Genomic DNA, 24,705 nt, shown 5'->3' with positions numbered 1-24,705 from the left:
ATGGACATTTACGTTGTTTTCATATCTTGGATATTGTGAATAATACTGCAATAAACATGGGAGTGCAGGTATCTCTTTGAGATCCTGATTTAAATTCCTTTGTATAAGTACCTAGGAGAGGGATTGTCGAATCACATAGAACCATAAAAGACCCTGAATAGCCAAAGCAATCTTAAGAAAAACAGAGCTGGAGACATCACACTTTCTGATTTCATACTATACTACAAAGCTATAGTGATTGAAGCAGTATGATACGGGCATAAAAATAGACAAATAGATCAATGGAACAGAATAAAAAGCCCAGAAATAAACCCACACATATACAGTCAACTAATCTTCTATAAGGGCATCAAGAATATAAAGTAGGGAAAAGACAGCATCTTTAATAAATGGTATTGGTAAATATATATATCCACATACAGAAGAATGAAATTAAACCCTATTTTACATCATATACAAAAATCAACTCAAAATGGATTAAGGATTTAAATGCAAGACCTGAAGTTGTAAATCTTCAAGAAGAAAACATAGGAAAAATGCTCCTTGACAGTGGTCTTGGTAATAAATTTTTGGATATGACACCAAAAGCACAGGCAATAAAAGCAGGAATAGACAAGTGGGACTATAGCAAATTAAAAAGATTCTGCCTAGCAAAGAAAACAATCAACAAAATGAAAAGACAACCTATGGAATGAGAGAAAATATTTGTAAACCATGTACCTGGTAAGGGGTTAATACGTAAAATATAAGGAACTCATACAATTCAATAGCAAAAAAACAAACTGATTAAAAAATGGGCAAAGGACCTGAATAGACATTTCTCCAAAGAAGAAATATGAATGGCCAATAGGAACATGAAAAGGTGTTCAACATCACTAATCATCAGGGAACTGAAAACCAAAACCGTGCCTGTTAGAATGGCTACTATGAAAATAATAAAAAATAACAAATGCTGGTGAGGACAGAGAGAGACCAGGGAATCCCTGTATACTTTTGGTGGGAATGTAAAAGAAAGAAGCTCAAATTTTTAAATTCGGAGTTCTAGGCACAGTTAGAGGTTTCTATGACAACGCTCAATTAAGTTTTGGGACTGCCGAAGCCAAAAAGCAGATGCAATATTTGAAACTGAAAATTATAACGGAAGTGAAATTTGCAGCCTTATCAGGTCACTTGTAGGAAAGTCAGAACAAGACTGTGGAAGAGAGGGACCATGAGAATGTGAAAGGAAGCATTCAGAAGGATTATAATGACCACAGCACCCACATCTTCTACTCCAATAAGCCACCATTTTTACAGAAACCCTTCTTCTAATGTTCCTGGCTTGCTTGAACTAGGACAGTTACCATGCATGTGATGTCAAATTTCCTCATACCAAACCCTTCTTTCCCTCATTTTATATAGCCTAGTGGTCCTCAACCTTGAGGTCTTTGGCTAGGCACCCAGGAACTTTGGCAGTCGGACCCAGGTATTAGTATTTTTTTCTAACAAATCCTCAGATGATTTCAATATGCACACTAGCTTGACCCATTGTGCCAATTGTAAAAGCACATCTTTGAGAAAGTTTATACACAAAGAATTTCCAGACTTTAAAAATTTATATCATGAAACACCTGGGGAATATCTATGGGAATCAATATGATGGTCCCTGTGACTTTGAGTTCTGCTGCTTAAGAGGCTTTTTTACCTAAGTGAAGAAAGCTTCCACCAGAAGATATAACGGTGATGATGAATTCAAGGTTGGCCTGGCCTATTTAAGATTTTCATTACAGGAAAAAAGGGGTTACTGGGTTAGCTGGGGTGGTTGACCCTTATTATCAGTAGGAAGTAGCTATTGTAGCAGTGTACAGAAAAGGAGAACTAAGTCTGCATTCGAGGAGGTTTTCTTGGGTGTTCCTAGTATTGCCGTGCCCAGTGGATGGTAGACTGGTTAAGTTGTTTCACATGCTCAGGCCACGCTCAGTGCAGCTCTAAGTCTATCAACAAAATCCACTTCATGAAAGTGGAAAGCTTCACGAAAGCTTTGAAGTTTTTAACTTTTAAAATTTAACAACCTCGTCAGGGATATCAAGAGGTATCCTTAAGGATTCCTACTTAGTTATTACCACTTTCTACTGTGGAAAAAGGGACTTGAAAATGGAGTCGGTATTGCTAAGAGAGCTATTTATTTATTTATTTATTTATTTATTTATTTAACATCTTTATTGAAGTATAATTGCCTTACAATGGTGTGTTAGCTCTGCTTTATAACAAAGTGAATCAGTTATACACATACAATAAGAGAGCTATTTAAAATGGAGCCTCGAGACCATCAAGGAAGCAAGGTTGTGCACGTCCTCACTGGTTAGAACCATAAACTTTTGAACTGGGCCAAACCACAAATATTCTAAGGACACTGCAAGAAAACCTGCAACTTGTCACAGTACCAGACTTCCACCTTTCTCTAGTGATAGCCTTTAGCAACCAAATATGTATACATAAGAATAGCTTCAGTTTGCCAGCAACCAATCATAATTCTTTTGAAACAACTTTTGCAACCTTTGCAATTTTTGCAAACCTAAAGTTTGCCTTTATAAAACCCTGCCTTTTCTCTCCTCCTTGGAACACATTTTGGACTCCTACTCGAATCTGTGTCTCCCAAATTACAATTCTATGACCCCAAATAAAGGCTTTATTTCTTTGCAGCTCTGCTGTGATGAATTTTGTTCAATGCTACTTAGTCATCTCTCCTAATTTCTATGACATTAGAAATATTTGCACAGTGAAACTGCCATCAAGTGGAAATAAAAGGTTTTTAAAACTCAATTTTCAAAAAACAGAACTCAAAAGTCACTGGGATATTCAAAGTTCAATGAAGCTCAAGGATTCACTTGTCAAGGGAATATTATAATTAGTTAGAGGTCAACTGAGTAAATGACTTCAAAAACTGAAACCACACAAAATGAGGAAAATCTATGGTGACCAATGGGCATCCCCCACTAAATATGCTGGTCATAGTGCCTGTCTAATCTGCAGCCCCATCGGAAAGGGCAGCTTATGCTTGAGTCTATGTAAACTTAACTTCCTTGCCCCTTGTTCACAGCTGATTATTCCAGAGATAGGTACCTGAACTAGAGGCAGATGATGAATAGGCTGGTCAGTGATAAGTTGTTAGTCAGCAAAACTGTTATTAGGCAAAGGTTGTCCGGACCAAGTTCAGAGAGAAGAAGAAGTTGAAAGTGCCTGCTAAAGCCAAAGGGTAATAATAGACAGACTGGAGAGGCCATAATGGCCCACAGATAACCCCAAATCGGAACACAGCTGCTATAATTATAATTAAGTATGGGGGGGTAAACTGCTGCTGAAAAAATATGAAATTCAGCACTCCCCAAATATCTTTTCTGGGATTCCCACAACACTGATTACTCACCCTGGGCTTGTCCGCTAAATTGCTTCTCTGCAGCATCACTTCATTATCACTGAGAGCCTTCCCACCTACACATACGGTATATAAAATAACCTGAGCCAAAGGAAAGCAAATAAAAAATTCTCTTTTCCCAACCCTTTTGTACATGGACCACTCCCTTTTGTAATTAGACGCTATAACCAAGCCTTGTGTTACAAAAAGCAAATTCTGATGATGAAAGGGCAGGCTTGATATCAACTATTTAATTTCAGCCAAAAATACTTATCCCTTCTGCACCTTTCTTTTCTCATTTTTAAAATGTGATAAAATACCTTACAAAGGACTGTTTTGATTATGAGATGAAATATGTAAAAATGTTTTGTAAATGTAAGAAATTATTTAAATATAAGTAGTTATTTGGGGGCGGGTGATGAGAAGAGCTATTATAAAATAGAGGAAAGATTACAGGAGTCAAAACACAAAGACCTGTATACAAGACCTAGTTATATTATTAAGTTGCTCTGAGCTCTATGAGCCTAATTTTCTTCTTCTTAAAAAAAAAAAAAAAAAAAAGACACTTGCAAAAATTAAAAGAAATCATGTAGTTTAAAGTGCTTTGTAAAGAGTCCAGTGATTTACAAATGCAAAGTAGCTTCTTCCTGATTTTTTCAAATAATAATATACATTATGTATGTATTACTACTGCTAGTGTTTATTAATGGTTAATTAGAGATTAGAAAGTAGATCATGCTTGGGTTGACTCTTCTGCTTTCAGTACTATTATATTACTTAGTGATTATTATCTTTACCATTTCACCAGAATAATATTTGTGAGACCTGAGAGCATGATAGATTTTATTTGTATTAACTCTTCTGACCTTTTGTCTTTTGGTGAGTTCCCCAGCATGCTCTTTCTTGCCCAAAGAAAACCAAACTGCATTAAAAAGTGCAGAGCTACCTGCAAAAAACCCAACCCCGAGAAAAAAAGACTTGTCAGAAAAAGGCGTAATATACTAACTTGTTTATTGATGTTATCCTCCTTGCCATGAATACTTCTACCAATGAATGTTTAAACAGATTAAGCTAGTTCTATTATTTCCAAAATTGGGGATCATGTGCAGAGGAAAACATTTCCTTTCAGAGGATTTGAATTTTTGAGATTCTAACAATCTCAGAGAGAGAATCTTGTGTAACAGATGTTAGACTGATGCTAAACATTTGGGATTTTGCTGAAAAATACTTCTAGTGTTTTTATGCATTCACACAGATCCAAAGCCTCACCAGCTTTTGTGATGAACAAAGAAACCTTCTTATTAGACTTAAATGCATATATCTACTTTTTTTGGAATAATTCTATAATTTTTCTTTTTTCTGTGAATACAAGTACTTTTCATTTGGGTTTCTTTTTCACAACTCTATTTTTTATTTCAAAGGAAAGCCAGGAAAAAACCAAAGAATCAAAGTAAGATTTTAGTGTTTCTATCAGATATCAAGTTTGTGTGAATGTCTTATCACTCCTTCCAGTAAAATTATACAGGTATCTTTAAAAAGAACATGAAACAGCTCTAGATAACATGACCTCTACTACTACTTTTATTCTAACACTTGGTTTTCTTGGGAGGAAACCATGGTGATAGTAGTTTTTCTGAAAAAGCAATTAGCAAATTTTAGTAATTAATCTCCACCCCCAACACAGTACCCCAAACACCCAAAGTTCACCTCATCTTCATTCAGCATGTCACTCATTCACTCACTCAGTTACTATTTTTCAGTCCCCTACTGGATGCCCAGCACAGAATCAATGTTATGGAGAACAAAGAAAGATGTTTGAACACATTCTTTTCCTTCAAAGACTATCATGGAGACAGTTTTGCACGTAAAGTTTAAACGCCAACATGGAAAAACAAGACAAGAGGTGTTTCATGGCAATAAATGAGAAGTTCTCTCTTTCTCCAACCTGCTGCTTCTCCTCTTTGCTCTGGATGTGGGTTTGAGGCATCATTATGGAATGCCCATCCACCTAAGCTAGAAACTTAGCACCAACTATACCTGGACCCAAGTGTGCAATGGTGAAGTTCTATCAATTATATTTTGAACATGTTTCTTTGGTCAGCTTTTTCTACCACTCCAGTCTACACCATAATTATCTTCTGCATATCAACTGCCATAACCTCCTGCCTGCTCTCAGGCTCTGACCTCTTCTGTTCACTGAGTCACTTAAAATGGAGGATCATTTTTAATCACATGGGCAAATGCTTAGGAAAAAACAGTGAGGTGAAAAGTATAATGCAAAACTGCATACAGAATGAAATTAACTAGGTTAAATATATCTATGCATTGGAAAAAAAAGGAAGGAAATATAACAACACGTAAACAGGGGTTATTCTATGGACAATGAGATTAAAGGTAATTTTTCTTTCCTCTTATTTTTCAGAAGTTTTCAAATTTTCTACACATGTATAGTATATATTGTTCTAATAAGTTCAAGACTTGAAAATAAAAAAATACTATTCTCTGCTGCTTCTACCCTTTGATAACAGTGTTAAGGATTCTATGGAATGGAGTTTTATAAATTTGCTTTGATTTAATAAACGCCTTCACACTGGGCAAAGCATATCAATGTACCACTCTCATTGACATATGAGCTTAATATGAAACTCATGCATATTTTATCCCTTTAAACAATCTCATGGCCACAGGTGCACAGCTGTGGTTGAAGCAGGATCTCATACACCCAGTTGTGCAAATATCAAGTGATTCCTCACAGGTATAACCGAAGCACAAACATGGAACTTCCACGGAGCCTGGCACAAAGTAGCCTTCAGTGAAAGTTGCGATTTTATTTAATTATTTACTGTATTTGAAAACCCTGGCAGAAGAAGAGTTTTCAAGCAACAAAATAAATAACATAGTATTGGGGCTTCCCTGGTGGCGCAGTGGTTGAGAATCTGCCTGCCAATGCAGGGGACACGGGTTCGAGCCCTGGTCTGGGAAGATCCCACATGCCACGGAGCAACTGGGCCCGTGAGCCACAACTACTGAGCCTGCGCGTCTGGAGCCTGTGCTCCGCAACAAGAGAGGCCGCGATGGTGAGAGGCCCGCGCACCGCGATGAAGAGTGGTCCCCACTTGCCACAATTAGAGAAAGCCCTCGCAGAGAAACGAAGACCCAACACAGTCATAAATAAATAAATAAATAAAAGAACGTGAAAAAAAAAAAATAACATAGTATTGGATTATACTCAAAGTATAAAATAAATAACCATGATTCCATACGGATATAACTAAATGATTTGAATAAATAAATAGATAAATAAATGGGGAGGAAGAGCTAAGTCTACGGTGCAGAAGAATTCAAAATAATTCACGTAGATACTGCTCCTCAAGGATGTTGGTCACCAACTCTTAAGTGTGGTCCACACATAGTGACCTCCTTCCGAAGAGTACAGTGTGGCGAAACCTGGCCAACACTACCTCAACCAGGTGATCAAGGTTAAAATCAGTGCTGATAAGTCATATTGATAGTATGCTCCCTTGATGGTTTGTGATGAGAATGGTACTTTACCTCTGTGGCCTTCCTTCCAAAACACATAACCTCTGTCTAGCCATGAGAAAAACATCAGAAAAACTCAAATTGAAGGACATCTATAAAATATCTGACCCATACTACTCAAAACTGTGAAGGTCATCAACAACAAGGAAAGTCTGAAAAACTGTCACAGCCATGAGGAGCCTTAGGAGACATGAAAGCTAAATAAAATGTGGTATCCCGGATGCGAGCCTGGAACAAAAAAAGGATCTTGAGTGAGAACTAAAGATTTGAATAAAGGATGGACTTTAGTTAATATTAATGTATCGATATTGGTTCATTAGTTGTGACAAGTGTACCATAAGAATGTAAGATGTTAACAATAGGGGAAATTGAGCGTGAGGTATATGAAAATTCTTTCTATCTTTATAACTTTTTTGTAAACCTAAAAATACTCTAAAATAATGAGCTTAATTTTAAAAAGTTCTGTAGGGCTAATTCTTTTGTGTAGATACCCTAGTGTTTGGTAGGCGCAACCGTTCTAACTTGGTCTTTGCTCAGTAAGTATAATGATACACTTCATAGAAGGCATGTTAGTGATTGATTAACCTAACCCATCTCACCATCCCCTTACCCTTCTCTCATTTCACAGATGAGAAAAATGAGGGTGACGTATTTAAGGGATACAGTTACACAATAATTATGCTTAATAAAAATAATTTTCTAGTACAGCTACTGTAAACATTTTAACTGCAGGTAACTGAGAAGAATGAGCCCAGTGACCACACATTAGGCTCTAAGTCATAAGACTTTGGTTTTACATCCTACTCATCCATAAAAGTAACTTCATTATCTCTGGCAAATAACTTATTCTCTTTGACCCTCAATTCCTCATCTGTAGAAAGAGGAGGTTGATCTATATTACTTCCAAATTTCCTTCTTGCTTTCAAAATAAAACAGAGCAGATTCCAGTCAGATTTTTTTTTTTTTTTAAATTTTGGCTCCATCACTCAATAGCTTAGATTCTCACCTTAAAAAATAGGGGGCTTCCCTGGTGGCACAGTGGTTAAGAATCTGCCTGCCAATGCAGGGCCCACGGGTTCGAGCCCTGGTCTGGGAAGATCCCACATGCCGCGAAGCAACTAAGCCCGTGCGCCATGACTACTGAGCCTGCGCGTCTGGAGCCTGTGCTCTGCAACAGGAGAGGCCGCGACGGTGAGAGGCCCGCGCACCGCGATGAAGAGTGGCCCCCACTTGCTGCAACTGGAGAAAGCCCTCGCACAGAAACGAAGACCCAACACAGCCAAAAATAAATATAAATAAATTAATTAATTAAAGAAACGTTTAAAAAAAAATAGGGATAAAAATGGTTCCTACCTGATAGAGTTGTTGTCAAGATTATTTAAATAAACTTAGGATCCTATGGTGAACACGTAATATTTGAATCCTGCCTTTGTAGGCTTAAAATGACAGTCTAATTACAGATAAGAACATAAACTAGGTGGTATGAAAGATAGATTCGTATCTAGTTGAGGCTTTAAAACACACTCACAAAGGAAGGGCTTTAAAGGAGAAGAGTCTGAGCAGTTGTAGGAAGCCGTGTGTCAAGGATAAATATTGAGGTTTCTCTATTTTCACAGATCTTCAGAACCCTTTGCCCATGAATTGGAATGTTCTTGCTTGAGTATGATTTTGTGAGGACAGTATGTCATTCTCAATTATTCTTACCTACAGTTGGTGAGAGGGCTGTGGGCTGAGGCATGGATAATAAAAAAAGACAAGAAATCAAAAACACACTTCTCTTTCCTTTTGTAGTATGTTTTTAAACTTGTTCATGAGGTTTAAAATTCTAAAGTGTCGCACCACAGAAGGAGTGTTAATTTACTTAGTACACAAGTCTGTCATAAAGAAGGGTTTTCCATAGATAAATAAAATCTATTGGATTAATAAATGTTAGAGCAGGATCTGCTATGGATAAATTGTAGATCCTAGAAATCATCACGAGGTTACTAGAATAGCTAAGTAAATACAATGAAAATAAATTCACTGTATTTATTAAATTATTAATAAATTATTATTCAATTAACTTAAATTATTAGCTTAAATTATTCAATTAACTGATATTCTTCAAGTGTTCCAATTGCTAGAGCAAAGCATGCAACAGCTTAAGTTTTCTCAGTACTACTTGCAAAAAAGCAATAAACTGCCAAAATTTGAGCTCTATCATATGAGTAGATAATAATAGTCATTAGGTGTCATTTCTAATTTTTAAAAACTTCCTCATAGCTTAGCATTAAACCAATAATCTAAAATGGCCAAATGTTTCTAAGTAATGGGCATTCAATGTTGGGAAGCTTTGACTTATTATAGAACCGTATACTATTTATCTTGGCAAGAGAGTTATGTGTTTTTTGCTTTGTTTTGTTTTCCTGAAATTACACTGCTTCTAATAGCAATTTTAGCAAGTTTGGGGGGTTTAAGTGTTCCCTGTGCCCACCCAGGGACACAGATAACTTCCTGCCTGGGCAGTGACAGCCCTTTCCGTGGTGCCTGGATAACAGTGATCACAGTGGTGACAGGTATTGATCACCTTTCAGGTAGGTATTTCTACCTCTCTCCTTCCTAATGGCCCTCAATTTCCTCTTAATAATCAGTGTGGTTGTGGGAAGCTGACTTGCTCCTCAGCTCAGGGGTGGAGACATCTCAAAGGTTAGGCCAGTCCAACCCCGTGACTACAGTGATTGGCTCAGGGTTGGGAATGTGACCTAGCTCTTCCAATCAGGGTAAATCTTTGGTCTTGGGTAAGAACGCTGGAACAAATAGGCTCAATTATTCCTCCTGGATGAGAATGAGGAAACATATAGCCAGCTGTGGGAGCACTGGCAGCCATCTTGGGTTCATGAGGGGAATTAAACTGGGATAAAGCTAATAATGGGGAAGGCTGGATGGAGAGACAGAAATACACTAGATTCTTGATTGAACCACTAAGTTGAACCTCTAGATTTTCCAGATTTTGAGCTGTGTTTTTTAAGTGCACCAAAGAGCATCACAACTGATGAAACAGCTAACAATGATGGAGTACAAACATTGTCTCATTTATTTTGCACAAAAACCTAAGAAATAATTACTCTTTTAATCCCAGTAACACAGATGTAGAAACTAAGGATTAGAGAGGCTGAATGACTTGCTTCAGCTAGGAAAAAGTAGAAGTAGATTCAAACTGTTCTGTCCAGTGCCAAGAGTCCACACTCTTAACCACAACACTAACGCTTTACTCCCAGATTTAAAAAAAAAAAAAAAAAATCAGAAAGTGAACTAGACATCTGAAACTCCAAGTCAGTTTTAACTTCTCGGACCCCTAATTACATAATTTTCCTTAGCTAAAAGTTCACACCAAAAGGAAAGGGTTGGTCATGGTTAAGGAAGAAGTAATTTAAATTTCTAATAGCAAGGATTTCTAAATCACAGATTCAGAATCCTTCTCATGGAAAAGATATTTTTCTCTCCCTTCTATTATCAATATTTACTTTAAGTAATTTGTAGGGCTTTTTTTTTTTTTTTGGTTTCTAATTAAGTCTCTTTGGTGTCATTAACTAAACTAAGTAGTTGGATACTATTTGGGGATAAAAGCCTTATTCAATGTATATAAGAATCAGAAGTTTATAACTAGGAAATGCAACACAATCATACATACTGCCTTTATATTAGTTCATGTAGTAAAGAAATAATATATAACTTTCTCCATCCAGAAGTACAGAAAAAAATCTTTCCTAAGGAAGTAGAATATATAATTTAAATTGTAAAATTATTTTTTGATTTTAATGATTAAAATGCACCCCTTCATTTTACAGAAAAATGCTGTTCGTTTTTTTAAGCTCTTTTACATCTTCACACCTTTGGCTAAATGTGTCCCCTGTTTCTAGCTGTTAATTGAAAAGACAGAACTCTCCACCTGTGAGCTCAGTGTCTCACTTTCTACAGAAGTTCTAGTTCCAATTGCCAAAGTCTGAAGACCGAAGCTCTTACCTTGGGTTCTGAATCTCACTGCCTCATCAACTAAGATATTAGACCAGCTATTTGTTGGTTCAGTGCAATACTTTGAGAAGTTCCTAGTTATCAATAATTACAATAGCCACACATATTTTCACAGGCGGTGGCCTGTTGTTCCAATGCCATAAGAGTTTGTTTATACAACCAAATCAAAGAGGTATTAAGCCTATTTACTGAGCCAATAAATGCATTAACTCACTGTGTCAGGTATGCCCCATACAAAGGATGCACTTCTCAATACTGCCTTCTTCCCTCCTCCAAAACTCCTGTGCACAGATCTGCCCCCCTAGATCCACTCACAAGTCAGCCCCTACTAAGTGGTACTTCTCACTAATCTCACTGCTCTCCTCCAGCCCAGCCAGCAAGGTCCCCGCGTTCTTGAGGCCCATGTGTCCCCTTTCCCATCTCTACCCTGACTCCCAATTCCATGATTAAACCATTCCCATCAAGTCCTTTTCCTTCATTTTTCTTCTGCAGTTGTGGAGAAGAGGGACAAATTTAGCACAAAATTGTTGCAGATTCTGGGTGGGGAATCATGAATGCTCATACCTTCCACATTGTCTGACTGTCATACAAATTTTAAAACATTTACCACTCAGATTAAAACAGGCACCTCCTTGTTTTGTTTTCACACCTTTAATTACTAGGGAGACTGTCTTTCTCGTCTATTAGCCATTTGTATTTTTTGTGACCTGCCTGTGAATATCCTCGACTCATTTTTATTTCACATTGAGCTCTTTTCAACTGGTTAGCATGTACTCTTTGTAAATTAAGGAGATTAGTAAGAGCTGCCTTTTAAAGGACATGGCTTGGGTGGATGGAGCCAGGAAGCAGGGAGCACACCTTCAGGGTAACTCTCACCCATTCTAGCTCTGCCTGCTAAACACTGGACACTCAAGGGCTTCCAACAGAATGTCTTTTTGCCAGAAGCTATTTGCTAGATTCTCCCTGGGCAATACAACGGAATTTAGCATTCCTAGGGAGAAAAATGTAATGGAGGAGCATGGATTTCCTATCCTTCTCTGCATGTGTGTGGGATGTGTCTGTGTCCCAGAGGGAGGCCAGTACCTGTCCGAGGACTCTTTTATCAATGGTGGGGGGCCATATCACAGAGTGAGGTTCTGCCCAGAGGGAGGCTCAGAACTAAGTCCAGGGGAGAGAGAAAGGGACTCTAGGGTGAGAAGAATAAAAGCAATGACATGAATTTCCTTCCACTTGTAGAATCCAGCTGGCCTTCTCCTCTGTGCCGCCACAGGAAAAAGTCAGGATACATGGCCTGGCTAGTTCTGTCTTTCCAGCCGGTAGGAGAGGAAGAACAGCTCTGCTTGGGAGAACAGAGAGCACTCTTTAAATGCTGGTGTGCCCCATCCTGGGTGTATTCAGCCTTCTTCACGTTTATGTCACACTCTGTCCCTGGGTGAATACACCAATTCCCAAAGCTTTAGGTAACACCCATGTCCTGGGGCTCAGACTCTCCTGAGTTTCAGGCCCACGCAGCCAACCACTTACTTGACATCTCCACTTGTATGCCTCACAGGCAGTTCAAACTTAACGTCTCCAAATCTCATCTCTTGACTGTCCCACTTTGGCCCCATCCGTCAACTCAGGCAATGCGTTCACCATCCATTTGGTTGCTCAGAATCATCCTTTGCTCTCTTTTCTCTTCAACCTTCTCATCAGACCCGTCTGTTAAGTACACTTCCAAGACCTGCCTGAATTCTGTCCTCTTTTTTCCAAACCCATCACCACTCCCCTAGTGCACTCCCCACCATCTCTAACCGCAAGTAGCCCAGCGGCCTTCTACTGATGTTCCTCTTTCCACTCATGCCTCTCATCATCAAAGTGATCATCAAACATAAACATGATCATGTCACTCTTCTGCCTTAAACTTTTCAGTGGACTCCCACGCACTGAGGACTGACTCATCGTGGCTTACAAGGCCTGTGATCTTCACCACCAACCTCTCTAATTTCATCTCCAGCCACTACTATTCCCCCCTTCACCACATGTTAGCCACGCTGGCCCTGTGTGCCTTTCTTGAGTGTGCTAAGCTCTCGGCCACTAAGGGTGATACACAAGCTGTCACTTTTGCTTGGAACCTTCTTCCCCAGGCTAATTATTTGCATGAAATGCTCCTTCTCGTCCTGGAGGTGTTAGCTCATGTCACCTCCTCAGAGAAGCCTTCCTTGACCACTCATTGAAGAAGTTCTCCATCTGTTATTCTTTAACACAGTAACCTGTTTTGTTTTTGTTTTTTAAATATAACACCATAACTTGGAAATATTTTGTGAGGTGACCTGATTTTGGTGGATTTTCTGTCTTTGTGGTATACCCTCGTAACTCCTGCTTTTAGCATAGCACGTGGCACAAAGGCACTCAATAAACAGTTGCTGTTTGAATGAATGAAGAATAGTTTGTACACTCAGTGAAAGTTACAGGGCTAGCCCTCAGGAAGAGCAGAATACAGTTTTAGGAGGCAACCGAGGCCTCAGCATTTGGTGAAGTATCTCAGGAGTTAGTGAAGTGAGGCTAGAGTCATGTGTCAACCAGCATCATCAGTGAAAGGGGTTTGTGGACAGTGGTTGTTTGTGAGCCAAAGAGATTCAAAGGTGACCTCATCATTGAATATGGAATTTGTATCTAATATGCAAACATATACCTAACATCTAAAATATGGTTACATGGTAATTTTTGGTACTTAAAGTTTTCAAAATAATCCCATGATAAGAGTGCTCATTCTGTATTTTAGAAACAGCATAATATAGTGGTTAAGAATACAACTCTGTGACCTGACTGTTTGAGGATGAATCCTGGCTCTGACATTTTCTAGCTGTGGAACCCTGAGCAAGTGGCTTAACCTCTTTGTACCTCAGTTTTCCTTTCTGTGAAATGGAGGTCATGCCTCATCAGGTGTGAGATTTTGATGAGTTAAAAATTGTACAGTGCTTATAGTAGTGTCAGGGACATAGTAAGCACTATGCAAATGTTAGCTTTTAGTGTTCTATTTCTAGAAATAGCAGCAAAGGTTGTATTTGGAGAGGATGAACTCTGAAAACATGTCTCCCAGCAATACAGTATTCCATGGATCCAACCACACGAGGCAATTCATGAAAATTTGTACATATAGAGGTGCTGTAATTTTATATGCTGTTATTACTTTGAAAAGAATTTGTTTGAAAGGCTAATTAGCCATACACGCAATTCTTTCCAAGATGCACAGACACCTTGAACAAAGCTGTGGTCAACTAAACGAATGTGAAATCTCTATCAGCTCTGACAGCTAATTTCACGATTTGACCGCCCTTCCATACCTCTAGAGATAGAGCTCTTAGAAATAAATGTTCCTATTAACTTTTATCTTGGTTGTTACTTCATTATGCTAATAGGCTCCCTATTGATCAACTCTATTCTTCATTTTTCTCAAGCCTCAGGAAGAAATGTTAAAATATTCAAGGACTAAAGAATAAATGAATATGAGCAGCAGTATAAATACTATCTCACCACTTTCAACTTAAAATGTTAATTATGAGTGTTCTAAGGGATAATTAGGAGTTCACCAGACAGGGTCACATCCTAGAAGAAGCCATCCCCACCATCCCCACCATTAGCATCTCTCTCCCACTACCTCCTCTCCCTGCAGCCAGTTACCCTCTACTCTGTGCTATGTCAATACCCACCTGTGCTATGTCACACCTCGGTTACTGTCTCACTGTATTTAACCCTTGACTACACATTCCTATTTACCCTATTGGACTGTGAATTCCTAGATACCAGACCTAGGACTGACTCATCTTTGCAGGTACCCTGATGAGGGTTTATCAAATTGATCTGAAGTTCTTGAAAGACAACATTCATGTTTAATATTCGACACTAATGCAGTATTTCAAATAGTATTCCTGCTGGAAGATAAGCTCTTTGAGAGCAGTGATTTGGATCTATGTGATCCACTCCAGTATGTATCTAGAACAGTGTCTGATGTGGGGGCACTCAATAAATATTAAAAGAGTGAAAAGAGGAGATACCTATAGCTTAAATGCTACTTATGGTTCCTGTATCAGAACAGGCCTGAGAATTAACCAGAGGTTGCAACAACTATACGGAAGTAGATGATGAGACCATTTGTCTTTCCCATGTACTAGCCTCCATTTCACTTTGTACATCACCTGTGAACACAAACCCTGAGATGTGCAAAGGCTATGAGAATTCAAATTTACCAAATGTTTCATTTAATACTCTTGTTGAGGCTTAATTGAAACAGTGTTTGGTTTATTTACAGCTCCAAAGATTGGATTGGATTCCTAGGCCTTAAAAATCCTTAAGTACCAGGCTGGAACCAGGTCTCCGTGACACTCTTTGCAGTTGTATAGGTGGCACAGGGGGCATGAAGTTCTCCTCGCTGAAAACTCAGGATCTGCTTGCTGAAAGTAAACTAATTTGTGCACCATGTCCCTTTTGTTGGAGATCTCGTCAACATTTTTACTTTTATATTTACTGAAGTAAAGAGAACATTAAAAATCAAAATCAATTGGCACCAACTACAGAGATAATTTCATTCTTCATAAAAGATACCTAGTATGGCTGCAAAGTGACCCCTGAGCCTGTGCCACCGTGGCCACTGTGACATCTGTTCTTCCTAGTGCCTCACACAAGCCTTGTTAAATGATCCGTGGGGCACCACACAGACACCATGGGACAGACTCACATGGCTCCCCGGGAGCAGTGAATGCTTCTCCTTGGCATGGACAATTTATCCTTTGAAAGTCAAGGTCTGGGAGGAGGTTTTGGTTCCATAAGCTCTTAACTGGTAGCATGTGGTGTGTCATGACTGTGTGACCACTACTAAAACATTATGTCAAATGCATTAATAAACTGAGAAACTTTAGTAATATTGTCCTTTTAATAAAAACTAGTATAGTTCTTTTTGACTCAATAATAATTTAACGTAGGTTTTAAAGAATAAAGAAAATAAAAGGCCATCACCATTGCGTTCTCCTTTCCTCCTATGAAAACACTGTACCTCCTACAAAATGAACAATGGTGGCATTTTTGTAGTCTGACACCGAGTCAAGAAATTCATGTCATTATTTCTGAGGAATACGAATTCTGATTACCAAAAATCCTGCTCATCGTCTATTCCTCTTTATCCCGTCCCCTATCTCTCTCTTCCATCCATCCACCCATCCATTAGGGAATAGATACACAAATATGGATTAAGACATGGCTCCCAAACCATTAGGAAACTCATAAATTTGGTATTGCATGTAACATAATGAGATATTAAGCAGAAAAGTTATTAAATCAATAATATATTCAAAAGAAGTTTTTTGATAATGACTACATTTAAAATATGTTAAGTACAGGGAGCTTATCATCTTTGTGCTTGAATAACACAAACCAACAAACATAACTGCAGCATAATTGCCTCTCCTCTCTTTCCAGAACATCAGACAAAGGAAGAGAATTTGGTGCTTTGAGAAAAATAGATTATTTAGGAGCCAGAATGTGAGTAATTTACTGATGTGCTCTTAACCTTTGTCAGCCATTAGTTGCAATTGTTGCCGTAAATTAAAGATGGCAAAGAAAAAGTGTAACATATGGTTTATAGGAAAATTTTTAGAAGAAAAATATTATTTTGACTGCTTTAATATTTACTAGAATTTACACCCCATGGAAGAAAAGACACAGATCATTATAAAATAAATCCTTTGTCACTAGGGTTAATTTCATAAAGAATTTATGCCCACTGTTGTCGTGCAGAGACTACCAAATAATCATGATAAATATTGTTACGGAATCTAGTCAAAATGTCACTTACCTCCCTTGAGGGAAGATAAGAAGCTTAGATAAATCATCGTCAGAAGTAAGAGTTCACCACTGCCCAACAACATATTAATTCCCCACTTACTAAGCAGCTAAGGTAACGCCAAAGAAATAGTTGGGGAGAAGATGCCCATGTACTAGATTTGCTGGTCTGAAGGCAAAGCTCATGGGTTTGCATGGCTGCTTGCTGAATGCCTGAAGGGCCCAATTCAGAGTTTCCTCAGTTGAGGAGAGTATTTGTTATAACAAGTTACAACCGCTAAGAGAGTTCTGCAATTTGTTTCACCATCAGCAAAGGGCAGGAGATTTGGAGGGAGGAAGAGTGATAAAGGATCAATGCTATCATCTTCCTCCTTGCAGAAAAGAGGAAGTCAAATTTTAGAGCAAAGAGCTCTTAATGGGTGGTTGCTTGCATCTACTTCCAACGAACTTTATCCTAGGCATTGGAAGAGAAATGTGTATAGCCAGGAAGTGGCACTAATGGAAAATCTTTGTGTGTATCTGGACATACTGAATTCTAAAAGGCACTGGTGGCAAAGCTTCCCAAGTTTGGGCATTAGCTGTTTTGCTCTCACACCTCTAATTTCTTTAATAGCATCATCTTTAATTAAAGAATGATGCAACTGAATCCTCAGAGTCTTACCTTCTTCACCAAGCTCAAGTGTGAGGAGCTCATAATGCTGAGTCTCAACATTAGCTCATTTCTGGGCAAAATAAATAAATGTCAGCAAGACACTTCTGGAGTTAGCACTTCCCATTAATTTTCATAACATTTGCCTCTCATTCAAGGAAAACAACCTCAGAGTTGGTGCCAAAACGCTTTTGAGGTTTGTATTACTACCCACTAATAAGAGCAAAGTTTGTTGAAGCAGAGACCTCAGATGAACAAATAAAAATTTGGAATATCATAAAGGCTAAAAACTTACACTAAAGTCATTTAAATAAAACCACATGAGAAAGAGAAAGAAGGATAAAATTGCACCCAGAGGCACAAAAACTAAAAAGGCTAAAATGCAGAATAGTGATTATGAAAAGACTGGACTCCGAGGAGGGTGGTAATCTCTTCTTTATTTAAATAATTCTCCTGGGAAAAAGAAATTTGTTACCTCACTTATCAATCTTCTATCTGATTTTCAACAATTCATTAATCATTATCTAATGATGATGTCCTTTATCATAATGCACAAAGATGCTATTTTCAAAATCATCAAACACCAGCTCTAGAACCAAGTAGAACAAAAGAACCAAAAAGAATAAACCTCCCTTCACCTAATCCCACCTGAAAATGGATAAAGTAGCTTAGCCATGGCTGGCATGTTAAAAGCTCCCTTGTCACCCTATCTTCTCCCCTAAGTCACATGGATCAAAATCTGATTAAATATAGTAATAAAGAAAGAATATTCAAGTTCAATATAAACAATTGAAAAACATCTTCAGTGTTTCCTCTTTAGGCCCTCAGGGAGATGGAGAGTAAGCACAGCTCCAGGTGACCCTCTCCCCCAAGAACTCTTTGGCAGCCACCTAGATAATGTGGCAGTCCTTATGCCACCAAAGAAACATCTGAGAGACGTGCTGTCCCATAGCATTAGGGCTAAAATCTCATTTACAGCTGAAAAAGACACAAGCGATATGATATTTAGGCAGGTGCCAGATTTAGGGAAAAAAATAGGATGCCCAGCTAAACTGGAATTTCAAATAAATAATTCAGATAAATAAATAATATTCTGGCATAAGCATTTCCTGTGCAATATTTGGGAAATACTTATACTAAAAAGGGATATTTGTTGTTTATCTGAAATTCTAATTTAGCTGGGATTCTTGTATTTTATCTGGCAACCATATTTCCTGGAGTGTCCTTATAAAAAGGGGGGAATTCAGACACAGAGACACACACAAGGAGAACACCATGTGAAGGTTGGAGTTATGCTGACACAAGCCAAGGAACTATCAGAATCTAGGAGAGAGGCCTAAACAGAGCCTTCTCTAGTGATTTGAGAAGGAGTATGCCTCTGCTGACACCTTGATCTCAGACTTCCAAGTCTCTGACCTGTGAGATGATAAATTTCTATTGCTTAAACCATTTATTTTGTGCTACAGCGGCTCTAAGAAACATAAACATACATCAAATCAGCATTCCATTGTCTTTTTTTTAAACTATGGTAACAGGAACTGGACTCTGGGCTAATTGCTTCAGACAAAGCATGCCTTGTACCCTCATCTTATCCAATCCCATCCCAGGCGTGAGGATCCCAGTACCTTCTCAGTACTCCAGATTCTCAAAGACTGAGATGCTATAGAATCCCCAGTTACTTAGCAACTATAGCCTAGCACATGAGTCCAAATATGCAGGGTAGATCCCCAGCAGTCACCCAATTCTGTGACAGTGAGTCTACCCACCTGCTGAGATGACCACCCATTGCCTAGCTCAGGATTTCTCGGCCAGCGTTCCTTTAATCATCAGAAAGTGGGCACAGAGGGAACATATCTCAACATAATAAAAGCCATATATGACAAACCCACAGCTAACATCATACTCAATGGTGAAAAGCTGAAAGCATTCCCTCTAAGATCAGGAACAAGACAACGATGACCACTCTCACCACTTTTATTCAACCCAGTTTGGGAAGTCCGAGCCATAGCAATCAGAGAAGAAAAATAAATAAAAGGAATTTAAATCAGAAAGGAAGAAGTAAAACTGTCACTGTTTTCAGATGACATGATACTATACATTGAAACCCTAAAGACACTACCAGAAAACTAGAGCTCATGAATGAATTCAGTAAAGTTGCAGGGTGCAAATTAATGTATAGAAACCTGTTGCATTTCTATACATTAACAAGAAAATATAAGATAGAGAAATTAAGGAAACAATCCCGTTTACAATCACAACAAAAAGAATAAAATACCTAGGAATAAGCCTACCTAAGGAGGTAGAAGACCTGTACTCCGAAGACTGTAAGATGCTGATGAAAGAAACTGAAGTCAACACAAGCAGATGGAAAGATATACCCTACCCTGTTCTTGGATTAGAAGTATCAATATTGTTAAAATGACCATATTACTCTACACAATCTACAATCCCTATCAAAGTACCAATGGCATTTTCCACAGAACTAGAACAAAAAACTTTAAAATTTGTATGAAAACACAAGAGATCCTTGTGAAGAATGGAGCTGGAGGAATCAGACTCCCGGACTTCAGACTATACTACAAAGCTACAGTAATCAAGACACTATGGTACTGGCACAAAAACAGAAATAGAGATCAATGGAACAGGATAGAGAGTCCAGTAATAAACCCACACACCTACGGTCAATTATCTATGACAAAGGAGGCAAGAATATGGTGGAGAAGAGACAGTCTCTTCAATAAGTGGTGCTGAGAAAACTGGACAGCTACATATAAAAGAATGAAATTAGAACATTCTCTAACATGATATACAAAAATAAACTCAAAATGGATTAAAGACCTAAGTGTAAGGCTGGATAGTATAAAATTCTTAAAGGAAAACATAAGCAGAACACTCTCTGACATAAATCGCAGCAATATTCTTTTGGATCCATCTTCTAGAGTAATGGAAATAAAAGAAAAAACAAACAAACGGGATCTAATTAAACTTAAAAGCTTTTGCGCAGCAAAGGAAACCATAAACAAAACAAAAAGACAGCCTACAGAATGCGAGAAAATAATCTGCAAACGATGGAACCAACAAGGATTAGTATCTAAAATATACAAAGAGCTCATACAGCTCAATATCAAAAAAAAAAACAATCAAAAAATGTGCAGAAGACCTAAATAGACATTCCTCCAAAGAAGACATACAGATGTCCAACAGACACATGAAAAGATGCTCAACGTCACTAATTATTAGAGAAATGTAAATCAAAACTACAATGAGGTATCACCTCACACTGGTCAGAATGGCTATCATCTTATGGGCAGTATTAGTTTATCATGCCTTTCTGCATGTCCCTAAGAAGCAATGTGGTGTGATGGAAAAGGCACTGGCTTTGGAGACTGACAGATGTAGGTTTAAATCTTGTCTCTGCCACATACTAGTTGTAGCCCCTTCAGTAAGTTACTTAAAATCACTAGACCTCCCTCAGTTTCCTCACTTGTAAAGTAGGATCAATAGTATCTACTGGGCAGGGTTTGGGAGATAACTAGAAGCAATACACGAAAAGAAGCTAGGACAGTGCCTGGCTTATAAGCAATGAATAAGCAGTAGCTATTATCATTGTCTATAATAAAAATTTATATTTTGATGACAAGGTTAATATGTTACACACCAATTTAAATGCAGTATAAATTATGTGAAATAGAAATGAAAATAAATGTCTATGTGAATATTTATCCACATATTATACACACTACATATTTCATGGTGTATATTTGACATCAATCAAAATATAAAAGTCAGTGTTACCCAACAAAAGAGTGGAAGTAAATTGTACATGACTTGGAATATTACATGAAATTGGGAATATATTAATTTCTTTGTTAACTTGAGTTTTCACATATTCAGTGTTCCAGCTGAAGGGAATTATTAGTTCTTAATGCATACACTTGAAGAATGCTTATACTTAAAATCTCCTTAATGCATTTTCAAATTCTCTCATTGCAGTCATGTCTTTTTAACATGAAATTTTACAGAAGTGCAGATAGAAACATATTTAAGAAAAAGGTGCTGGGGAAAATCAGATCATGGTAGGTAAACCACCAGTGATTTTGTAGTTATATTTCAGGGTTTCTTACCTAAGGTTCTGAAGTATATAATCTAGGTAAAATGTGTGTTGTCAAAATAACATTTTAAAATATCAAAAATGGATATAATTTTCCTACTTAAGTGAATTATCAAGGATTTATTCATACTGTGGGTGTAATTTTTTTCATAGCATTTAGTCTATTTATTCCTTAATGGTGAGTGGGGTGATCACTCCAGTCAGAATGGCCATCATCCACAAGCCTACAAACAAGAAATGCTGGAGAGGATGTGGAGAAAAAGGAACTCTCCTACACTGTTGGTGGGAATGTAAATTGGTACAGCCACTATGGAGAACAGTATGGAGGTTCCTTAAAAAACTAAAAATAGAGCTATCATAGACCTTACAATCCCACTCCGGGGCATTTATACGGAGAAAACTCTAATTTGAAAAGATACATGCACCCCAACATTCATAGCAGCACTATTTACAATAGGCAAGACATGGAAGTGACCTAAGTGTCCATCAACAGGTGAATAGATAAAGAATATGTGATATATACAGACAATGGAATATTACTCAGCCATAAAAAAGGAGTGAAATAATGTCATTTGCAGCAACATGAATGGACCTAGGGATTATCATACTAAGTGAAGTAAGGCAGACAGAGAAAGACGAGTATGATATGATATCACTTATATGTGGAATCTAAAAAAAAAAAGATACAAATGAACTTATTTATGAAACAGAAACAGAACCACAGACATAGAAAACAAACTTATGGTTACCAAACGGGAAAGCAAGGAGGGATAAATCAGGAGTTTAGGATTAACATATACACACACTTCTATATATAAAAGTATATATATCTATATATAAAAGAGATAACCAACAAGGGCCTACTGCATAGCACGGGGAACTATACTCAATATTATATAATAACCTATAGGGGAAAATAATCTGAAAAAGATATAGATATATAGATAGGTATAGATATATATAGATATCTGTCCATCTCTGAATCACTCTGCTGTACACCTGAAACTAATGCAACATTGTAAATCTACTATAATAAACTAGATAATCATCCCTGAACAACATTTATTGTCCACTCTATTTCATGGGATTTATTCCAATGACTACAGGCTTGTTCATAATAAAAGAGTAACTTGATTTCTACTAACTGTGTTTGTTTAAATTACAGAGTAAAACCAGCCTTCTCGAAATAAATCAGCGCTCAGAGTGAAATCATTTTCAACCCAGCAATTTTTACAGCCTTTCGCTTGCCGTTTGTATTCTAATAGAATGAATTAGCTTCAGCTCTTTCCTCTTATTCTGTTAAATCTCTTCTGAATAATTCAAATACATAAATTATTTATGGTTGATTCTTAGAAAACAATAGAATTTAATATAATATTACAATGTTAAAGAAGAATTACTGAAGGAAACACATTCCTGCTTTAGTATAATCTGTTGCATTGTTCAGATTTTACTTTTAAAGATTTTCATGAAGTGTAAAACATTTAAGTTTACTGTATTTTCATATTACTGTATTTTTGCTAATCCCATGAGTCAAGATCAGTACTATGAGGAAGAATTCTAATGTGAAGGGAAAACAGTGAATGAATAATTGAATTTCAGGCCCAGATCTGTACTGCACACTCTGTACATGACCTTTGGTAACTCAGTCTTTCTGGATCTTTTTTTTCTTCAATAAAATAGGGGTCTTGAGACCTCCTTTGCCCACCTTACAACTATTATGAGGTTCAAATGAAATACTGCTTGGGAAAGTACTTTGGAAACTATTAAGCGTTATGCAAACTTAAAATACACTACTGCAACGTAGATGTAAATAAAAATAAATGCAAGGGTGGGGATAAAAGACTTCCATGTAGAGAAGATTGTGGGAATGTTCCTTTCTCTCCTCATGCCTCTTGTTGTTGCAAATCTTCCTGCCACCAGGGACAATTTATTCCTCCTTTTACTTCACCCCAGGGATGACCCCAAACAAAGTTTTCAGAGAATCAGGAGAGCAATACACTCTAGTCTCTTTGATGCTCTTTTCTTAAAAAATGCATAGTTCTTTGACCTCAGTCTGGTCCACTCAACAACATCTCCAGCTCCTATCTTAGGCCCTCGGGTCTAGGGCCACCATCTTCACTGGGATCCAGGGGCTCAGAAACATGCTTGTCACCATATGCATGAAAGAGCTGTGTTAAGATTATTCTCTGAAAAGTTGCAGAAATCTCAGTTGAGTCCATTGTCTGCCCTAAGTTTTATTATTGGACTTGTCTCCAGCAGGTCGAAGTGAAAAGGAGAGGAGAGGTGAGAAAGAGTAGATGTGGAGGGTGGTGACAGCAGTCATGGCATGGGGTGCGGGAAGGCTAAGCATAATAAGAACACTTTATTTCTAGTCAGCTTTCTTTTATCACTTGGACTAAAATCCCTCACACTTTCTCAAAAGGCAAAGGAGAAGGGAAATTGAGAGACAGACTATTCTATTGTGTGAACCCAAGATGTACAGAAATCATAGTCAAAAGCAACAAATTGAGGGCAGTGGAATAGGAAGTATGTAGCTCAACCCTAGGATCTTTGTTGGAACAGAAAAGAGACCTTCCAGGGGTTAGTCTGGAAACAAGAAGTATGCTTTGCAGGCCACAGGTCCTCAGCCCCTGGCTCTTCTCTGCTTATGCTTGACCCGTTCTCTTGCTCCTTGGTTTCTAGAGCCATCAGGCACACTCCTCTCCCCTCTCTCATCTCTGTCTCTTTGGAACATCTATCCCAGGTTCCTGAAGCTGGAGGGGCACCTAATCTGCCTGCTACCAAATGGAAGCGAAGGAGGGAAGAACCCATCCCATGCAGCAGGGCGCCTCTGGCATTCTGGGTGACCAGCTTCTGCAGAGCTGTGAGACCCTCACCAGCATACTTTTAACAAGCGATGGGTTAAGCAGACTTGTGAGCTTCCGACTTCTAGCAAGTTTTTCATTAGTCGTAAAATTATTTGTTGGAAAATGCACCCTGCCTTCTAATAAAGAGCCTTGCAGAGCATAATTTACTGCTAAACTCAGACGGATGAAAAAAGTAAAAAAAAACGAAAACAAAAAAACACTGCCACATCTGCAGGTATATCAAAGTCACTGCCCTCTGTTGACAGTTTCTGGGTCTATCCAAAATGACTTTGTTCTATGCAGAATTCCAGATGATATATTAAAACAAAGTTTA

At 38.0% G+C, this 24,705-nt stretch overlaps 1 protein-coding gene and 1 long non-coding RNA gene across 20 annotated transcripts in view; both read right to left on the bottom strand.

Annotated features, from left to right (window-relative positions):
* MCTP1 (multiple C2 and transmembrane domain containing 1) overlaps positions 1-24,705 on the bottom strand; it is a gene marked incomplete at its 3' end in the record, with an annotated part of 550,519 nt that overhangs the window by 319,288 nt on the left and 206,526 nt on the right. The window lies entirely within an intron of this gene.
* On the bottom strand, positions 3,940-7,933 carry LOC309659060. Its single transcript, XR_014262555.1, has 2 exons — positions 6,624-7,933; positions 3,940-6,307 (listed from the first exon to the last, which is right to left on the bottom strand). It is a non-coding gene; the product is annotated as an uncharacterized lncRNA (long non-coding RNA).

This window comes from Balaenoptera physalus (assembly GCF_965194825.1).
Source record: "Balaenoptera physalus genome assembly, chromosome: 3".
NCBI lineage: Eukaryota > Metazoa > Chordata > Mammalia > Artiodactyla > Balaenopteridae > Balaenoptera > Balaenoptera physalus.
This window is presented reverse-complemented; position numbering and strand designations above follow the sequence as displayed.